General features: G+C 31.0%; 1 protein-coding gene across 2 annotated transcripts in view; it reads left to right on the forward strand.

The window, feature by feature from the left end:
• LOC126741979 (protein tiptop) overlaps window positions 1–22,048 on the forward strand; it is a 281,714-nt gene that overhangs the window by 153,415 nt on the left and 106,251 nt on the right. The gene's annotated exons all lie outside the window — the stretch shown is intronic.

The raw sequence follows: 22,048 nt of genomic DNA on the forward strand, positions 1-22,048 counted from the left end.
TTTATTTAAATTTCGTAGTTTTAGAAGAATAATTTAATTTTATTTTTTTTTAAATATGCATTGTCCGCTTTTGTTAAAAAAGAATATACTTTAAATATTTTGCTACCATTACATTTTTTTTAGATATTTAAATTCTGGATTTCTAGTCACGTAGGAATAAATGGAAGTAAGATGGCTGATATAAGTCATAAAACGGTATTTTCCACGTATATGCCAGAAATATGTAAAAAAATTGTGATCAACTGTATAAAAATACAAATAAACTTCCCGAAATAAAACCAACATTTAAAAGTCTTCCAAATCTTTCGACAAGAGAAAATACACTCTGTCATGGACTAGATAGGTCAAACCCACTTAAAAGATTTATTTCTAATGAAAAGGGAATAAGCACCTAGAAAACAACTGAAAAAAACTAAGAAAATATATATTGTTATTAGATTTTTAAAAGGACCTAATTTCTATCTATGACAGAATTTAAAAAATAAATAGTAAACTACTACAGGACTTATCTGTATCTCAATTATAGACTATTCATGTTTGTGTATGTATTATTTATAGAATTATACATATAGACTATAGTCCAAATTTACTGTAAAGTCAGAATTATCCATTAAATACTGACAAATACAAGAATTAAATACAGCAAGAAAAGATAACAGTAATAGATAGTAATACACAAGAAAAGGTGATATATTATATCTTAAAGTTTGAAAAGTCCAATTCTCATATTTGCATCTCAGTCTAATGTAACTTAATAGATAGCAAAATTACGTTTCTTTTATATAATCGTGTAAACTACGTAAGAAAAACACAATTTCCATATACTTCAGACTGTAATATATAAATGGACGACTGATATACAATAAAGAAAAATAAATATTTCATATTAGAATCCCACAAACCACATATAATTTTTAAGCAAATAAAAGAACGCCAAGAAAAAGCTATAAATGTGCAAAGAAATCAAGAAATCATTTGGATAATAGAGAAATTCTCCCTATTTACACCGATGTCTTAGCCAAAATCAATTAAATAAATTAGTTTACTTCGAAGAATGCCCCAATTGCCTCATATACATACGCTACTACATAGAGCATACACGCAAATACACACACACACTTAGCCTGATTTGTAGCTGTTTCGCTCGATTCACCAGAGCCCATCGAGCATTTTAATTGGCATGATTCCCAGTGCCCTCTCTTTTGTTTTATTTGTTTTTATTTTATCAACATTTAATCTGGTAATAAACTACATTACTCTATATACCCGAAAAACTGTTTAAAACCTTAAGCAAAACACTCGATAAACGTACACCGACCCTCCCAAAAAGTATTCGGCTGATTACATCGTTCCGGCTCGGGGGGGCGAATATATCCGCCCTTAAAAGAGTCCGCTGCATCCACTCTACAGTGTTAATATGGTCACTATTCCCGGCTTATATACGGTTATGTATTCCCATTTTCGTGAAATAGATGCTTCGTTTTATAATGAAGAGTAGAAAGGAACATTTCAGCTTTTCCGTTTGGTCATTGTAGAGTCCGAACCCCAATAAGATAAAGTGCTTTGGCGTTTCTTACTCCGTATTGAACTGACAGAACTTTCTGAATTAGTTTTACTTTAGATGAAATGGGGGCACGTATATATATATATTGCTTTGTTACGTTATCAGGACAACTTTCATCAAGCCGACTAATCAAGCAGTATGATTTTGTGATCGATAGAAAGGTCATGCTATTCTTGATTGTGACTAATGATACAGTTCTTAAAAATCAGGTTCAATATCCTTTGGTCGAATTCGATATTGATTATTCGAAATTCTACTTAAAAACTTTAGGGTATGCAATTTCTTTGCCGCAGAAACCGCATTTTTTAATTAAAAGTATTTTCGATGTAAAAGTTGCATGTCACCAAAGTAATAACTCATCTAGGCATCAGCTGTCCTTAGAATTTTTACCTGGGAACTTAATAAGGGCACTACAAACTGCGTCACCTGAAGATTGATTGACTCGGCCTGTCGGCTTGATGGACAATTCATCAATCAGACCTGCCTCTAGTCATGCCACTTGACAACTGTCGCTTGATACCGAAGAACTGCAAAAATAAATGGTGTGTGTTTGTTCGGGGTTTTTGTACCTATCGATTAAGTAAACTTAATTTTTGCTTTTTTGGTTTAAAAGTTGTGAGAAAAAATTGTCTATACACAGATTTTTAGATTATGTTCATCGCTAGGTTGTTTTTATTTATCCAAATTCATGCCAATATACAGGATGGGTCAACAAGGTTTAAAGCAAAGATAGCATCTAAACTATACGACATAGAGCAAAAACTCTATAGGAAAGTTGTCGCGTTTCTAAAAATCTAGAAACTAAAAAATTTTTTTACATATTTAGGATCGGTAAAAAAAGCTAGCATAAAATATTGTTTTTTTTTTAATAGAATATCCTGTATATTATTTCACAAAATGATTAGGCATGGAATATATCATTTTTGAAACTTGCATGCGTCGTTGCCAGGTAATTAAATCTTTTGTGTTTTTTAAGATGTTTTTTTTTTAATTGTAACTAACTACGGATTCAACTTAAACGAAATTTGTATCACAGTTAGTCTAAGATCCCTGTTGAAGACCAGCAGCAATATTTTGTCATTTTTGTATTACATAGTGTTTGCTATAAATTTTTGAATTTACCAAAATTAAATCATTAATTAAAAAAATTATCTATGAGATACCTTAATTTTTTGCTATCCTATACCTAGTTAAATAAGTTTCTAACACGAGGGTGTTTTAAAAAACTTTTATTATGACAGGGTGTGACCGACTTACAAGACATACGAGCAAAGAGTTATTAAACAATAGGTTACATGAGAATATATAAGCTTAAAGTGATTACAAAGCATAATAAATTGAATACAAAGCATAAGATAAATAATTAATTAATAATCATATTTAAATATACAGGTCGTCAAAATTATACATATAACTACCTAAACCGTTAATTTTTTAGGATATCTTAAGTTCTCTGTAAGGTAGTCATAAAAAACGTATTGTGGGTATTTTTATCAAAACAGCTAAGCAAAAATTAAATTATTTTTAATATGCAGTTAGTTAACAAAGCCATTTTTACGACTAGTTCTCTTCTAGTTAATCGATCTATTATAAAGATTAATTATTAAATTAGTTAGGATTTTTAATTTTAATTATTCATGATAATATTTCCACGTAAGGAACTCATAGATATGGTATATGCTCTGGGAGCTGCTGAAAGAAATACTATTTTAGCTTCTAGAATTTATGGTCAACTATATCCTAAAAGAAGACATTCCCAACCACAAATATTTTCAAATCTAAAGGACTAATTTTAAAGAATTGGAAATCTAATATATGAAAAATATAAACAGGTGAAGTTAAAGATAAAAAAAAAGCCCTAGATAGCTTACTAGAGAGTTTTCTTTCAATGCATCACTAATTTCTTATTAGAAAAGATCCTAATGCATAGATTTTCATGGTTCTTATAATAGAGGCTAAAGAACATTGAAACCAAAGGAAAATTACTCTAAAAAAGGAATGAATTTATTTGTTAAGAAATGTTTGATTAAGGAGAGAGATGTTTTTAACAATATCTTAAGGGTTAGTGGTATAAAATGGTAAAAACATGTTGGTATAAAAAATCGTTGAAAGTGTCTGGCGTTAAAACTGAGGGAATCGCGTCATGGCGTTTAATATTTTTGTTTGTATTGTTTTTTTTATTTAAATAAACATAGTGTCATCGGTATACCAATTTTTTGCTTAAAAATAAATTTGATATTCAAGGTATCTATTTTCATTAATGGACTCTGGAACCAAATTAAACTATTTTAAAACATTTGAATTTCTTACTGATATCTAAATTGCCACACTGCTTATTTTTATTTTGTGAAATAATAGGAGCGTCAGCATGTATAATTATTATGTCCCTGCTCTCCGCCTTAAAAATCGTATTTTTCGGCAAATAAAAAATTCATATATTTGGCTTTATGAGTAGCGAAATGACGAAATTTGGCATGTCAGCTCCTAATACATTGATAATTAGGGATCTGTAAATAATTTTTTTTTCGGTACCCACAAAGGGAGCGGTACCAAGTTAAAGTCAAAAATTAGTAAAAAAACGTGTGAAGTTCCTTTCTCCGGCGAGAACTCAAATTTAAAGCCTTTAAACGACTTGACATTTTTAGCACATAAAGGTTATTGAGGGCTTAAGAACTGTAAACTTTTTGGGCAAGATCCGTATACAGGGTGAGTAAATATAGGCGAATCAAAGTGAGTAAAAAAAAATTTAAACTGTTTCAGAAGCTAAACTATAATTTAAATAAAAAAAGTGTTTCGGCCAGAATGCTTAGTTTTATATAAGAAATGACATATTTGGAGCTTTTTTTTTTTTTTAATTTTTAACAAGTTCTGGCATTTTCAGTTTTTTGGAATTTTACGCTAAACGGTACTTATTTTGAAAGAATAGTTTCTACGAAACAAAAACTTTATTATTTCTCCTTCAAATGCCATATAAACGAAATTTTTGTGAAATATACAGGGCGAGCAATAATGAATTTTTCCCATGAAGGTCCGACCCAAAAATCATATTTTCTTTAATAACTTTCTAGTGGCGCCACCTGGACCATTCATATTTTCAGGTATTAAACAATATAATAAGCTGATTATTTACGTGTAATTAGAATTTTTCTAACATTAATAGTTTTTGAGATATTTGCATTTTTGCGTTTTATTCATTTGCGGCGTCCCTGTACATTATTAGAAAATGAAACCTCATCTATAAGATCCCAAATTCTGTTTTACAACACATACTAAAATTTCAGCATCCAAGATACATTAGAAGTACCGAAAAAAATCATTTTTTCTCAAACAAGTCAATTTTCTCCGATTTTTTCTTTAAACGTCACCACAAGGGTGAAATGATCCGATATGGCCGCCAACAGCAGGTATCTCGGCATGTTATTTTTGGGAAGGGTGTCACAGTTTCGTTAAATTTTCAATGAAAATTACCCGGAACCTGTCAAGTAAAGGTACCGTCTAATCAGAAAAACTCTGAGCTTTCCGAATATGTGCATATTATTTGGGGAAATTGTATATTGCGGCCAGGAAAATTCGACAGTGTTTGACGTCTTCGAAAAATGCCGAATTTTCCACACATTTCAAGGCCAACTCGGGTGGCTCAAAAACAAATTGGCACTTTTTATTCATTTAAAAATACTGGGATTAATACACCGTAGATCGTATTAATTTATTTAATGTAGAATATGGATTTAGGTATTATAATAGGTATTATAATATTATTATAGGTGAGTTTTAGGATGTTATGCATTTTTAGTATTTGAGATTTGTTGAGGAAACAATTATTAAATTTTTAAAATTATAGATTTTAGGGTCACATGACTATCAAAACTTTCTTCCTATTTGTTCGAATTGATTGAAATTTGGTATTTGGGCTTAATTTAGGATACAAGTAATAAATTTTTACTGATATTTTGACATATTGAATTTTAAAGTCACGTGACTTTCATAACTCTTTTGCTATTGATCCGATTGGGTTGAAATTTGGTGTTTGGAGTTTATTTAGGATGCAATTAATATATAATAAATGTTGATAGATATTTGACACATAACACATTATATTGACAAACAACGCGACTATATAACACATTATGGTTCTTTGAAGCATGATACCCCAACCTCACTTTCCTTAGCATATAAGCTTTGACTTCCCCCGACTGACCAGACTTAAGTACACCTGATAATTTTTGTTTTTTTAAGAACTCCTTTATAGCCATTCACAGATAAGATCTAAAGGTTCCAAACTGGTCCCCACGGACCAAAGCTCTCCCAGACCTAGATTGTCCTGCATTATTTTTTGATCATTATTAAACCAACTAGGCTAATTTGCCTGAATTAAAGGTAAAAACATTTCATTATTTTCAGAAAAACTTTTAAATATGCACTCTATGCACTATGATATGATTTCTACTGCATCATTAAAAAAATAAATTTCCAATTCCTATCTTTAGTTTAGTTCAGTAAGTGGTCAAAAGATATGGCTTCTACTCGGTTATAAAAACTAAACTTACCCTCCTAAGTTATCAGTCTATATATCCTGTTCTCTGTTTTGCAGTTTTTGAACTTATTTATCTGTGATCTATGATTAATTAAATCGGGTTAAAAAATCTTATTCTAATAATAAATTAAAATAAATATGGTGTTTTTTTTTTAATTTAATTTTAGTCGACAATTTCTAGTTGGCTGAGCTAAAGCTAAGAAATAATTAAAACACTTAAAAGTAAAACAGTTATTTTTAAAATTTAATATTCCTACCTACTTGGAAAATTAGAATATTAATTTACCTAATTTAAGAGACACTTAGTTCTATACATTTAACATTAGAAAATGGAAATACTCGCATAAATCTCTACTCATTGAATTTTTAAAATTAATTAAATGACTGAAGGAACGCGGATGTCATAAACAATTCCGAAGTGGCAATTTAACATTTACTGGTGAATTTCGATTAAGGCAATAAATTTAAAATTATTGATCCGATACTTAATAGAAATTTCCTTGCGATGACATTACTATGAAGACATCGACATTTATATCATTATTTATGTCAGTTTTTGTGCTAAAAATTTCTTATTTTTACATAATCCTCCCGAAGTAATATTGATTATTCTATTAAAACCAGGCCAATTCATCCTTCTTAAGCCATTGATTTACAACGAATCCAAGTCACACAGACAATAATTTAAAAGGTATAACTTAACCATTACTAAAGTAACGTCGGACGTAAAAACCAATAATTCAGGGGGCCCCATTAGAAGACGTCACTTTTATTATTCCCCGGCAATATTTATCGTGATAATATCCAGAAAAATTATGTGAGCTCGCTCTGTGTGACTTGAGTGAGCATAGCCTTCAATCAAGTTACGGGGCGAGTGATATTGACTTACAGCTAATATTTATGGGCAATTTAGTGTCATTTTGCAGGGCACCGATATTGCTCTGATAACCACTTGCCTATAAATCAAAGTAATGTGCTATTATTGCACTGTCGGCGAAACTGCCACGATCCTTGGGACCCCCCTCTTCGATTTTGTTTTATATTACGTGTCGTTTAATTTAAGATTTATCAGGGATCATTTTGGATGGAACTTGTTATTCTCTAATTGAAAACTTGTGAGTAATACTGCTTTATCAAACCTTTAAGAAATCGCGTTAAGTTGGCTTAGGGCAAATATTCTGGGCAATTGCAAACGCTTAAAACGTTTCTAATCTTAGACCTATTCGTCTCCTTCCATTTCTTTTTAAGTTATTAAAAAAAAATATTTTTGAGCATGCCTTATTCAGGCTTTAGATCTTTGCATAGTATCACTACAGCCCTTGTGAAAATGACTGAAGTTGACTGAAACATATCGTCCATTCTTTCTCCAAGAGACCACACAAAAAAAAACAAAATGTTTATATAATAAAAAAGCTCGCTCCTATCGGAGTATCATCAGGCCTAGACATACACCTACGCAAATTTCATTACAACAGTTGTTGATTTCTGCTTAATGAGACCCTGACTTGGAGTTATTTACTTACTTGCTATATTTTCCTTCTGTTTTTCCTATTTACCTCGGATTTTTCAGATCATCTTAATATTGTCAATGCTCATCAATATCATGACGATCTCTAGCTTTATTATTGTTTTGACTATCAAAATTCCCATAGCTGAATCACGTAACAGAGATGATCCTAAAGTGATGTATGAGATGTCATTTTCACAAACCACATTAATTAAAGTGAAAGCAGTATAATCAGTTGAACAAAGGTAAACACAAGAAAAGGGGCAGGGATGTTATTTTTTCAAAATTTAATTACTTTATCAGTCGTTTCTTATAAACTCTTGCTATTACTCGAAGAACTAAGAGTAAGTTTGTTAAATAATTTTTTTATGATTGCTTTTTCTAAGCCCTCATATTTATATGTGAATTTGACAAATATCTTACAGTAGGTTGAAATATTTATTTTAGCAGTGATTTACGTGATTAAATTACCTTAGTTTAGTTATACCTTTGTTTCTATTGAGGAGGTTGAGGATTTCATGGACAGAATATGTGACCAACTTGGAGGTTTTAAGAACTGACTGGAAACAGTTGCCTGGAAGAAATGATCTTCAGTCACCTAGAAAACGAGCATATTTTCTATATATTTGATTTTTTTCCTAGGTAGAGGCCTTGGAACTTTTCCAAAGTTCTTTTGGGTGATTTCTATGTAAATCAACAGTTATTTGGTAGTAATTTTCTTTTAGTAGAAAAAATAGTCATATTTATGATATGCGTCATAAGGAAAAAAATTATTGAAACGTAAAGAATTAAATATAGAATTACTTATTTTAATTTTTTTTGCTAAAAACTATGCATGGAATAAGAGAAAAATTATAAATTTTTTTCCAGCCAGTTAAACAGCGAATAAAAAGGTGCTTTTTTCTGAATTTCAACTTTAACTGCCTATACTGATCCAAAATTCAAACATTTTTCTAGGCAGTTGAATGCCCAATAGAAAGTTTCTTTTTTATCTTCAAACACCTAGACTAAACCAAAATTAGGTAGTTTTTTTTTTTTAACTACCTCGAAAATTACGAGAAAAAATATATTGAAATAAAGTTGCCTATACTTTTTTATTTTTCGGATAGCTAAAGTGCGACTAAATTTCTTATTAACGATTCAACTGCCTGGACAATGACTCTATTTACCCGGCATTTGATTTTCCGCATAAATACGTACCTATAACAATAAATTTCTATGTTAGGATATAAAGTTGAGCCAAAAAAAAATTAAAAATGTAGAACCGTATTAGGACTAAAAAATACCCCATATATATCACAAGAAACTTACTTACGATCTCACCCTAATTCAAAAGTTTTAAACATATTCCTATAAAAAAAAAATTACGCTGCTTTTATAGATAATATACCGGTCGTATATAATTTTTCAATTTAAAAAATGTCCACGAAATTAAATCTCCGAAAAAGGTTCTTTGCCAAACTCCTTATTATCACATCAAAAAATCAGCCGACCGGTTAATATTCTAGAAAACTGCAAGACGTCGCCGTCTTACTAATTTAGTATGGCATCCGCACTTCTGCAGAAATCTCATCAAGTCCTCCGACCTGCATAATAACTTGACGTTGCCACGTTTATCCTGCGGAATTTTACGATATTAGGAATTTTAAATTATTCTTTTACTTAAGTGTGTAATTAGATTAATTTAATGAGTCTTCAGCTACATACCACCTAATTCAAATTTGTCCTTAACCTGTTTAATACTTGAAAGTTTTCGTTCAATTTTTTCTTAAAGTATCTGTATTGTGTTCTTCAGCTCTTCCTGGCCCTCTTTATATAGTGTTTGATTATTTATGCTATACCCACTCTAAGGTCAACAATAATCAATTTTCAAATAAGGCTCTACTACCTAATACTTTTATTACACTTCTCATGTCGTTATAAGCATAAATAAATGAGGAATCTAAAATATTGAAAAATAATTAAGCAAGTAAAGGAAAATGGTAATTTTAAAACCTATAACCTTAACTTTTTCATTTAAAAAAGTATTTTACACACATTTACTTTTAACACACTTTCTTATTCTCCAGCTATTTTTTTAAGACTTCCTTCACATTTTGTCAAAGTTTCTCTTGCGTTTTTTTATCCCTTGTACCTTTTCTTTATTTTTGCTTAAATTTTTTCTATGCCATCTTAGTTTGAAGTAACTAAAACAGTCTTTACTAACATTAGTAATTTAACTAACCAAAAATTAAGGCTGTTTTAATAAGAAAGCAACATTTGAATTACGCGCCATGTTTGACTGTCATTATGGTCACATGATTATGATGTGACAGATGAAAGTTAGTAAATGTGGAGCATTAAACAGTAGAATAATGAGCCCTGATTATCAAAAAATATTATCAAAATGGTAAAGCTTTAAATGCCACTATTCGTAAAGTGCGTCCAATATTCGATCGAAATAATGTTCCTAATTCATTTACGGTGAAAAAAATATTCAAAAATTGAAAAGTACTGGTTCAGTTAACGATGTGAAACCCACGATACGAGATAGTAATGGTCGTTTAGAACAAAACATCACAGCAGTTCGTGCAAGTGTGATAGAAAGACCAGAGACATTCAGCATCACGCAGAGAATTGGACATTTCACAGAATTTTGGACAGGCAGTCTTCATTGATTCTTCACTTCTACTGACTCAACCACTCCTACCAGCAATTGCATCCATAATCAATTGCTGATTTTGCAAACAAAATCATTTTGAATGATAAGGTCTATTTTCACTTCGACAGCTTCTTTATTAGGCAAACTGTCGCATTTGGGGCTAATAAAATCCACAAATGATTTATCAAAAAGCAATGCATCCAAGCGTTTCACTGTATGATATGCATTATGCTCTGGAGGAATAATTGGATCGTTCTTCGAAATCGAGGAAGGTAATGCAGTAACAGTCAATGGCGAACGTTATTGCGCTATAATACAGTTTCTTGCGCGTTATTTGGAAGCTATTGATCTTAACGACATGTGCTTTCAGCAGGGCAGCGCCACATATAATACCGCCTGGTCATGTTGTTTCTTGATTTGGTGACCAGAATTGGCCTTCAGACTCCTCCAGTTTAACATCTTTAGACTTCTGTAGGGTTATTTGAAGTCCCAGGCTTATGCCAATAAGCCTGCCATCATTGAAGCATTGAAAGGCGAAATTAGACGCTGTATCAATAATATACCTTCACATCTATACAAGAGCGTTATTGGAAATTTTGTCGAACGGATCCGCATAAAGTCGTGATCATCATTTACAAGATATTTTGTTATATATACAGGATGTCAATTTTAAAACTTTTGGTGTGAATATCTCTGAAACTAAAAAAGTTTGAAAAGCCCAAATTGATACAAATCACAGTACTTCACAGTCAAAAGTAACAAAAGTTTTTCTAATCTGATAAAAAGTTTATTTACTCAGTTAGATGATTGGACTGCTGCATTATTTAACTAAAGAAAGGCATGAAAGAGGCAACTAATTTTTATATTTGAAATAACAGGATCAGTGAAAAACAAAAAAAGAGTTCAGAATTAGTACTTAATGGAGCGGTACAAGTATTTTGCTATGAATCCTACATTATCTCTAGGACAACCTTTAGCGAGAACGGAAATTTGTCATAAATCTATACGTCATATACTTAATTGAAGTCATTTCCATCCATAAAAAATGCAATTTCTTTAGGAATCGCTTGAAGATGACCCTGATCAAAGAATAGAATTTTGCGAAGGAATGACAGAAAACATAATACTCTTAAGTCCGCATATTTTCAGGAAAGGACACACACAGTATTCAGAGAAAATCAATAATGTGTGGGAATATTGGGTAATACTATAGTCAGACCTCTATTTATTAATGGTGAGGCAATTTTGACATGACTTTGGGGAAGAGGTCCAATGGAATGGCCGGCGAGATCACCAGATCTAACACCCCTCGACTTTTTTCTCTGGTCCACTTAAAAACTATTGTCTTTAAAACGCGACCATCTTCACTTGATGATCTTCGGCAATGAATTATTACAGAATGTACATCTATTTTAAGAGAAGTGTTTTAGAATATGAGAAATGAATTTAAAAATAGATTATACTTGTGTTTAGCCGAAAATGGAATGCATTTTATGCATCTAATTAAATAGTTATTGCTTTTAAAGTAATGCAGTATATACTTATAGGAATAGAGTACAGGCATTATAGGGAAAAATATCTTCAAATAAAAATAAATTAAACAAATCTGCTGAATCATCAAGCACCCTTTGCAAAAAATTACAGTTTTAAAATAGGTAATACCGCAGAATTATATAATATAAAAAACATAAACTAATCGTTAACTCAATTATACAACAATATATAATCACATAAACCAAAACCATATTATGTGAATCATTAGAAAAGCAAAATACTAATTATTGATTATAAAACTTTTACTTAGCAGAAAAATAATGCAAGCTAAGCACTAACCCTAATAAATCAATTCCTAATACAAAAAAAAGCAAAGTTACTCATTCATTAATGATGAAGTCGGAGAATATTTAAAAAGTAATGTAAAACAGATTTTCCATTTTAAGGTAATATGTTGTTTAAAAAGCATATAAATTTATGCACACTAAATACAACCTGATCAAAAGAAATTAGACCCTGACGACGAGGAGCACACTCAAAAAATATGTGCTGAAAGGTCTGCTTTACATCTGCGTTACATAGAGTGCACATATCGTCTAAGATATCATAAGATCTATAGAGTAAGAAAATTCATCAAAAGTAGCCTTAAAAAACGGCAATTAGCAGTTCAAACATGGCAAAGAAACATTAAATACTTAAAACAATTTCCCTTAAATTGTAAATAGTTTTTTGGTTTATGTATGTTTAAAAAACAGCTATAAAAAAGAGGAAATACTAAAGCAAATGCAAATTCAAGGTCTTTTTGAATACAAACCTGCTTAAATTTATCCAGCAAGAAAATTTTATTCTTTTTTTTGTATATACTTGTCAACGACATAAATAGCAAGTTAAAATTATTAAAAAAAAAATTACTTTGCCACAAAGTCTCTTATAACAAATGTGTGGGTATATGGATGGTTTCAGAGCTAAAAATTTGATTAACTAATTTAAAAATAATTAAGGAAAGGTGTTTTACTCCAAATTCTAGATGCACAATGGTGTCAGGTGATTTTGGAGGCAGAAAAAGTAACTTTTTAAAAAGACTGACCTGTACACGTTCCAAAACCTTAATGTAGTAATTAAATAAAATAATACTTTATAAAAACATTGTTAATTTTATTTAACTTATAACTTTCTTTGAGCCTGTATAAAATTTTCGAAAAATTCTTGTCCAAGTGGATACTACTTCAGAAGATGTTTAATTTAAGATACCATAAAAGGGGTAGTGGTATTTTAAATTTTGTTCTAAGTGATGATTCACCTTATAACCAAAATATGGTAGTTGAAGTTCCCGTTACCTTTATAACATTTGATATTTGCATTGAATGTTTTCCAATTGATACCCCGTATAATTCCGAAATGTATGTGTTCTAAATCTATAAATATTTCAATAATTTAATACAAAAAAACCATGTTTTATTGAACACTTTTATTAAAATGTCATTTATTATATAATCCTAAATCCGATCCGATTACAATGGCAACACGGTACCCGAAGGAAGGATTAACGAACACCGAAACGAACAAAAAAGACCCGGCAAGACGTTGATTCAAACCTCCGTCACGTCACTCGCTCGTCTGATGTCATCTTCGGGTAAGTGACAGGGCGAGTGACGGACAGCCAGTGCTGAATTACGAACTGGAATTTTAATTCGCGGCCGGGGCAGACAAGAAGTCGACTTTAGCTTCAGCCCCAACTGATCTACTCAATCTTAACCAGAAGTAAATTAGATCGGAACGACGAAAATTTCTTTCTTTAGGATTTTTATTAGGATAGGTACAAACAGTGCTTAGTTGACGTTAAAATATCAGTTTTTAAACGAAAAATAAATGTTTTAAATATTTTAATATCTATTAAGGGTTTTAAATTAAAAGTCTGTCAAGGCTTTCAGAATCTAAGAAAGAACTTCAAGCTTGAACTTTTTTCAAGAACTTCAACCCTTTATTGGGTGCATAGTTGACAAGTGTCCGCATCTTCCTTTGTTTACTCAGAACTACCCAACTTCAATACCTTTCCATAGTAAAGGTATTAAAACTTTATTGTTACGTTATAATCAGAGGCTTTTATTGACATTGAGACTATAGTCTATGGTTGATACGATCATGGATATAAAATATGGGATATTTCTTAAAAATGATGTTGATATTTTGGATATTATCGATTATAAATTTTCACGTAAGAGGAGAAATAGTTTTCTAGTATTATTAGGTTGTTGCCAGCTATTCATATTATATGATTCAAACTCAGAATGAAATCCTTTTATTGTTTTCTCGTTCAGAATTTATGATAATACATTTTCTCCGTATATGTTCTGCCTAATCTTCCCAAAATCCTTCTTTTTATTTTCATACAACCTTTTCAGTTGTTCCTGACTTTGACAGATTAGAATAGAGACTGCAAATATTAAATCCTTTTTCTATCAAGAAGCCAGTAAAAAGTTATGTGCATGAAGGTAATGTTGATGTTACTTTTTATCTTGGTCAACAGCAAAGCACAAGTTTTTATTCAAAAGTTTCCCTGGGAACAAAATAAATAAAGGTGCTTATGAGATTCATAAAATCTTTCATAAATATTGCTAACTAATTGACCCTGCGATAATATCTATCTCAAAAATTAGGATTATCTGCATTTTAAAGGAAACCACTAGGGTATCCTTGAATAAAAAAATATGCACTCCGGCGCAGTAAGTGGAGAATAGAAGCAAACTTGATTGATATGTTGGTGCCGATTTAGATAAGTGCTATCCTCATTATACTTGATGACTGCAAAACTTGATGTTTGAACAGGAAGTTCATTGACATAAAAGATAAAAAAGTAATGGACCCTTTATAGACCCCTGAGGCACATCTGTATTAATTTCTGACGAGCTCCTATTCAAATATTCATTTTAGTTCTCTGCAGATGGCCAGACTCTGGACAGTGTAATATCGATAAAGCATGATCATGGATAAGAGTGTAACGTGCTTCGTATCGTACGGTTAATCTAAGTTAAAAAATATAAGCATAATCCAAGTTAATGGTTCCACCGTAGACAAACCCTAAGAGGAAACAGAATCATTTTACGACGGCATTAAAAGACTACTAAAATATACCAAATGATCTGAACATCGTTCAGAGAGATTTACGTGACTAATATTCAAATTCAAATTCAAATTCAAAAGCTTTTTATTTATCCCAAAATAAATTACACTTCATTTTTAAATATAACAATAATCTCGGTTGATGATAAATAAAGGACTACCCTGCGATTAATAAACCGATTCACAAGTCTGGAATTTTCAGAAATGTGTAGAGCGCCCCAAAAACTAAAACCTATAAAAAACTAAAACCTAAAGAAAAAAAAAATCACTATTTATACTTAACAATAAAGTTAATAATTTTCAGTTTATGACAATAATTTTGGTATCCGGTCAAGCACAAGAACCCCCCATAGGTCACTAGGAGAATAGCACTAATAATTCATTATTATTTATAAATTGGACTGACAGAGAACGCACAGATCTAGCCACAAATAGTCAGATAATTTCAACATTTTCTCACATTTTCATTAAATTGTACGTTGCTCTTGCAAAAGTTTATTTTTAATGTGTTTTGAAAATGTAGATATTGCTAAATTTTTTTTTTCAATTGGAATATTGTTCCATATTTGAGGTGCAACAAAAGCAAAGGATTTTTGGAAATTTGCAGAACGGTGTTGCGGTACAAGAAAATTGCCAGTATAGCGAGTTTGGTGATAGTGATCTCTAGATATGAAAAGTTGATATAAATATGGCGGTTGCTTGGATTTTAAAACTCTATAAATAAAATTGGTTAAATGTAGCGTACGTCGATTAGCCATAGATAATATTGAGTGTTTATTTAAGTGTGGAGTAATATGATCTCTATACAAAATATTATATGAAAATCGCAAACACGCATTTTGCAACTTCTGAATAGATTTAGAAATTCTGTTAGTCAAAGAGCTGTGATAAATGATGTCACCATAATCCAACAAAGATAAAACAAGAGAGTTACATAAATAGTATTTTGTTGTTGAGGGCAAAAATCTGTTTACTTGATATATTTTCTTCAATCTTAAATAGGCAATGCAAAGTTTCTTTTTTATATGCGTTTCGAAAGTTAATCTTGTGTCAAGGTAAACACCTAAATTCTTGACTTCTGTGACAACAGGCAACCTTTCATTATCTATCATAATATTTAAATGTTGATTAATATTTGCTATTCTGGCTTTGTTCTCTCCCAACAATATTACACATGATTTTGCAGCATTTAGCTTAAGATTATGATTATTTGCAAAACTTCGAATTTTTTTTAGGTCATCATTAAGATTTTTCTGAAAATGCTGCAATAGATCTTGATTAAATGAAATGTACAGTTGGGAATCATCAGCAAACTGTTGCATTTTGGAATTTATAACCTCTTTGTTCATATCTGCAACGTATAATGAAAACAATAATGGCCCTAATATCGACCCCTGTGGGACGCCCGTTGTCACCGGTATGTAATCAGATTTAATTTTGTTGGGCCCATTATAAAGAAGTGTACTCTGAACACGCCCGACTAGATAAGATTCAAAGAATTTTACAGCTTCCTGAGAAAAACCAAAATGGTGAAGCTTAGCCAACAACATCCGGTGACACAGTGTGTCAAAGGCCTTACTGAAGTCTAATAGGCAGAGGCACGTGATTTCTTTCCGATCCTGATCAAGCCTTACATCATTCACCAAGTTAATTAGGCAGGTACTAGTGCTAAAATTTTTTCTAAATCCAGATTGGCTAGGCGGAATTATTTTTTTAGATTCGACAAATGAAACAATCTGTTGATAAATGTGCTTCTCCAAAATTTTTGATATAGCCGGCAAAATACTTATGGGTCGAAGATCTTTAAAGTCTCCTGGATTTGAAACTTTTGGTAATGGTAAAATAATAGACTTTTTCCATAAGTCCGGATAACTATTTTCTAGAATACAAGTATTAATAATATTTATTAAAGCATATTTACAATAAGGAAAGCATAATTTAATATCTCTTATTGATATCTCGTCTTCGCCTGTGGCATTAGTGCTAATAGAATTTAAAATTTGGATTAATGCTTCTTCGTCTATCAGACCAAACCTTAACTCCTCGGTAAATGATTGATGCCTATTTTGTTTATAAAAATTAACCTTTTCATCTGAGGTAGTATATGTACTTGAATTAGAATTTACAAAATAATTATTTATTGCAGATGGATCTGGAAATAGCTGAAAAATGTCATTGGTATTTTTAGTTTTGGTCAGATTTAACTTTTCAGCAGATTTCCAAAAATCCCTCCCAGACTTTGTAGAAAGAGATTGAAAGTAAGCTACTTTCTCACGGGCTATGGCATGTTTAGTCGTATTTCGAAGTTCCCTATAGTATTGCAGTTTGGCGTCGGTTCCATGCTGTAGATATTTCTTGTGGGCCTTATCTCTTAATTTCATTAGCGACTTAATGTTATTCGTAATCCATGGTGTATATGGCCTCTCCTGGATTCTTTTTTGTTTCAAGGGAGCATGCTTGTTAAGTAAAAACATGATAAACGAATTAAAAATGTTTAATTTATTATTAATATTAGTTATATAATAAATAATATCCCAATTTAGTGCTCGAGCGTCCCTCTCAAAGTCACTCACTGTAATATCGTTATAATTTCTAAAAGAAACAAATTTTTGAAATGGCTTGTTTGAAATCAAATTAAAGCATGCAAAAGTTAAACAGTGATCAGATACACTTTCTGAAATAGGTACCACCTCACACCTTTCAGGGATGAATGTTTTACTTGTTATAATTAGATCTAATAAACTCGAGTTATCTCCAGTGTGACTAAACCGAGTAGGGTTTTTAACATATTGCTCCAAATCATAATTTTGAAGCAATTTGACAAAATCATTTTTTGGTGTAGTTTGGTTTAGAAAATTAATGTTATAGTCTCCGACAAAAATTGGATAGTCACAAAAGGGTACGGTAAGACTTAAAATGTCCTCAAAGCTGTCTAAAAAGTTATTAATGTTTGCAGTTGGTGGTTTGTATATTGTGGTGAAAATAACAGATTTCTTACCTATGTTAATTTTTATGCTTAAATACTCACAAGATTCTGAATTAACTTGAAATTGAAGTATTTCATATTTTAAATGACTTTTTAGGTAAACACCTACTCCTCCACCCCGGCCAACTCTATCCTTTCGAACAAATTTGTAGCCATTAAGTTTAAATGAAGTTTCGTCATGGGAAGGTGTCAGCCAAGTCTCAGTTATTCCTAATATCTCAAACTGATGTTGATGTACATAGTGTGAGAATTCATCGAATCCTGTATTAAGAGAGCGTACATTCAAATGTGAAATTTTAAATAGATTTTGACCAGAACTAGCGCACGACCCCATGTCATCCATTATCATTTAAAATATAATTCTCCCAATAACCACCAGCCGGAGCCCCTATACTGGACCAAAATAGATGCCTTTTATTATTTATACTTAACATTAAAATACAAACTAAAAACCCACAATCAAAATTTAAAGGTGATTTTTTTATCACAGTTATAAAATGATGTATATCATGCATTTATACTAATATGCCCTTAAAGAAGTTGATCCACTAATTAAAAAAAAATGATATGCTGAATAAAAAGCTCATTATAGTATTATCTCAAAATATAGTTTAATATAAAAAAAAATAAATTTACCCACAGAAAGGGAATATGTGGCATTAGCGCAAAATCATAAGATATAGGTACAGTCTTATTAAAAAAATAATAATAAAAAAATACATGTTAGATACACAATACGTAATACCCACTTCCCAAAGCCAGCCACAAATCATACAATAAATATATGTACATATTACTTACACTTAATTTTCTAAATTTCTAGATTTCTTAAATTTCTAAAAACTTACTTTAATAGATTTTATTAAAAAAAAAAATATATACATATATATGCATATGTAGGCTTATATACTGTGTACATACGCCAGATATGCTGTGCAGAAATGAAGGGCTACTTAACTTTGCTTCCCTTCCAAATAAGTCTTCAAGTTTTTTCTTAGCCAATACAAAAGGAAGGAACCCATTCATTTATACGTAAATCTAGGCAGCAATTTTGATTCTTTAGCCAAATAATAATTATTATTCGGAGTCACTAACCTGTCTGTCAGTTTGTGTATTGGAGGGCAGCTTACCGATTACGTCATTTAGTTTATCCATTGATGTAATAACCAACTTAGCACCCTCATTTAACACATACACTCGACCCCCCATAGTGTAACACGAACTTGGGAAGTATTTTTTGCACTCTTTAAAAATTTGTAAATTATCGACGGTAAGTAATTCAGACAGAAAAACTCCCGAACCTTTTAAGCGTCTTTTATTATTAAAAATGTTATCGCGTAGCCACCGACAACATACTGAGACTACTACAGGTCGAGGTTTTGTTGACACGGATGGTTTTTTTACGCCTAAGCGGTGACAATAGTTTAAATCACTTTTACGAATATTTACTCCAATTTTTTGGCTGATAGTGCTGCCAACCTCCTGATATATGTCCTGGTTTGCTTTTTCGGGAATACCGTGAAGCAATATAACATTTTGATTAGCCGCCATATCAGCTTTTAGCGTAGCAGATGTTATTTTGGAGATATTATACTTTATATCCTCGATTGATTTTTTTACAGAAGTCTCAAATTCTAGGAAACGTTCAGAGAGCTCTTCTAGGCCATTATTTGACTTACTTGTAGATGTAATCGCTCTGTTGTCAAGATCTTTTCTAAATTTATTAATATCTTCGGCGAACTTGGCAGCCATTTCTTCCACCTTGTCATTAAGCTTCTATACCTCACTAAGGTTTTGAGGTAAATCTGCCCTTTTTTGGATTCTTCTGATCGGTTTGCAGAACGAGTAATTTTCATTATACACCTAACTAGAGTTACACACACTTTCTATGAAATAAATTACATTAAATGAGCTTAAAATAGTTAAAAACTGTGGATCAACAATAACAATAATCCTATTCGCCACACATGCGCATCAGTGATCATCATTAATACATGGTTCTCCTTGCATACAAGTACAACCAAGACTCTCCGGAAAACACTGCTGGTAACCAGATGGGCTTTATCCTATTTTATCCTATTATTCAGGTGCAAATGTGGCATTTGATTGTATCTTTTACAGTTTTTCACCAATTTGCATAATTGATACATTAGAACTTTTGCAATAAAATGCTTTAAAGCCGATTGTACGGATTTTTTAAAAATATTTAATAAATTTTTTTTATCATTATTTAAATAAAAAATTTAGTTTCTTTCAGTGGCTTCTATATACTTAAAAAAAAATTTTAGAATTTAGACTTCATATTACGGTCTTCAAGGTGGCGTAATCCCTTAAGTTCTTACAGGTTTTTAAGACATGAGAGTTAAATATCTTTAATTATTTGTTTTTTATTATAGTTTACTTTTTACTAAGTCTTCGTCTTTTTCTAGATTCTTAGTTATTCTTGGCACCATTAGCAAGAAATTTAGAAAAAAAAACAGAAAAAATTACTAATTAAACAAATAATGTGAAAATCAAACAATAAAATCGAAATTACTAAAAAATGTTTAGTAAAACGTTAAAAACAAAGAAAATAAAAAGCTTAATGCGGTGAACTTAAAGGTTTTTATTGTGCTGGACAGATGAATTTGCCCCAATTTTTCAAGCGGTTTAATTTGGAAATTCTTCAGTTGTTCGGGTCTTGGATGGCCTAGAAAAAAATTAAAATAAAAAAGCTAATTGTAAGCATATTAAACAACAAAAATAAGAAAACTAAAAATTGTTCAGTAAGACGGTAATAAAAGGTGAAATAAAGTACCTAAAAGGACACTTTTGATGCTTTTTTTAAGCATAGGAGATGGCTATGCTATAAATTACCTAAATTTTTGAAAAATTATTTATTTCTTCCAGGTACCTGGACACTGAAATTTTGGAGAAAAGTGAAATGCCTTTAACTGGCTTCCTCTTTATCAAAATTCATGGGTTTTATTGGCTCGCCTACATACGTTCATCCTCCTTTACATACTTTTGGCACTATTAGCAAAAAATTAAAGAAATACAGAAAAGAATATTATTTTAAGAAGTAGTAAGGAAATTAAACAAGACAGTCGAGAAAATCAAAAGTTTTTTAGCAAAACGTTAATAAAAGTGAAAATAAAGAGGCCTAAAGTGATAATTTTAATAGTTTTCCTTTATTTGTAACCTAGCAGAAGGTTTTGCTTCAAGTTTAATATTTTTTGGAAATTTTCTAATTTTTCCAGGCGCTTGGACAACGAAATTATGAAAAAAAATTACATGCCTGTAATTGGTTGCATTTTTTTATTAAAATTCATAGGTTTTATTCTACAGATGTTCAGCGATCTTTAGTTCGTCCAGCTCTAGGTAATTTTTTAAAAATTTCTAAATTTTCTCCAGGCAGTTATTCTAGAAAAATCATTGAAATAAAATACAGGGCAGGGAGATATGGCGATTTTAAAAAAGGCTGCCATGTAATTATTTTCCCCTTTATTTAAAATTCTACTATTTTAATATATTGCTTACACATACAAAGTCTGAGACAATAAGTTAAAATATTACCTCTCATAGCAAGACTTGGTGTAACACAGTCAAAGGCTTTTGAGGGAACACAGAAAATGCCAGAGATATACTCACATTTATCAAAGTGTATAATTATGTAACTATTCATCTCCATAAGAGCCTCTCTGGTAAACCTATTTTTATTATTTACAATAGAGATAGAACTTCATGTTTTTCTAGAAAGTCTGAGTGTCCACTACTGAAATATACCTCTATTAGCTTTATTTAAACTGGTACGAGTGAGATGGGCGATAATTTTTAGGATTGTTTTTTTGATCTCTCTTTTTTAAAGTTGGCCTACGTTACTAAGGTTTAAGACCTTTTGAATCGAATAATCATTTAAAGGACATACCTTCATGAGTCTCTCTCTATTAACAAGGATAATAAAGATTTGAAGATTGACTTATTGTGTATGTAATGATTATGTATGTTGAAGCAAAGGTGAATATGAACTAAGAAAATCTACCATTTTAATTGCATGAAACTTGCCTCTTATTGATTCTTGGATAGATCCAATAACTTGTTCTATTTATTTTTAGTTCTCAGTCTTATTTTGGTCATGCTTTGAGTCTCTTAAAGTATGTGTTAGAAAGTTGAAAAGACCCAAAAACTGTGGGCCTTGAGTCCCAGTGCCTCCATATTCAAAT

This window comes from Anthonomus grandis, chromosome 11, assembly GCF_022605725.1.
Source record: "Anthonomus grandis grandis chromosome 11, icAntGran1.3, whole genome shotgun sequence".
Classification (NCBI taxonomy): Eukaryota; Metazoa; Arthropoda; class Insecta; order Coleoptera; family Curculionidae; genus Anthonomus; species Anthonomus grandis.